The sequence below is a fragment of the Mastigoproctus giganteus genome, chromosome 7 (genome assembly GCF_048544385.1).
Source record: "Mastigoproctus giganteus isolate SK-2022 chromosome 7, ASM4854438v1, whole genome shotgun sequence".
NCBI lineage: Eukaryota > Metazoa > Arthropoda > Arachnida > Uropygi > Thelyphonidae > Mastigoproctus > Mastigoproctus giganteus.
In genome coordinates, this window is record NC_143581.1 from 163,776,781 (window position 1) to 163,777,865 (window position 1,085).

The window sequence follows — 1,085 nt, forward strand, 5'->3', positions numbered from 1 at the left end:
CGTGGCTGAGTTAGTCGGTTTTAGGCGTAGATGGCAAGGTTTTTCTCCCCAGAAACTGGGGTTTTTTCGTCCAGTAAAAACAGGCAAATCGGCCATAGAACACACGCAATTTACAGACACAAATATGGATTAATGTATTCAATTACGGGCAACCCTAAAATAATAATTTGATTACAAGATACTCTATAAGCAATATGACGGGAAGAACATCCTTCCTCACGTAAAGCAAGAATAGCACTCTTTCTTCGTGGCGTCAACTGCACATAACTCGCCATCCTGATACAAGCAAGGAATGACTGCAACTCTTGCAGAGCGTGCTTATATATAGCTGAAAGTAACAGTTGATGCAATATTACGTCATCACCTACGCGTGCCAATCTTATCTGATGCAATCTGTAAGAAATATTTCCATATACCTACGTTATTCCGACGACAATTATACTTTTAAGGGGTGATGCACTTTCTATGAACACCAGTTTATATTGAGCAATGTGGTCTAAGGTCGCTGATGCTCCAAACCTCTACGTCAATCAACCAGTACACATATTGGTAGTAGGTAGACGTGAACACAATCTTCTGATTGTCCGTAAACAATTGCCTACCTTTTCCCAAAATACAAGTGGCTTTGCCTTTTGGTACTCGGTACCAGAACATATTCACTGTCTTACACAGTATTTTGCCTAAACCAGTGCATCTCGTTTTACAAGTCTTGCATCTAATGACAATGTGCTGGTCCAAGCTGTTGTAGGTCCGCGGTGGGCCGAGGACAGTCTTTCGTATTATCTCATACCACTTGCAGATCGTTGTTTTCCTCAGACAGTGCTTGCCACAAAACAAACCATATTGATATGGATTAATCCATCGCTTGCATGGGACAGTTTACACTTCAAATACCAACTCTGCACATTAAAGTTTAATTGGTATGTCCGCACTTTAGCAAGTGTACATGGCTTTCGTGTATCAGCAGTACAAATGTTCATTCTAGGTTTCTGTATTTGTTTGAAACAACTTCATAGAAAGCTGATCTAGAAAGCAATAAAGTTGTATGATCATGTCGGTGCTTTCAAAAGGAAAGGACCACTAAC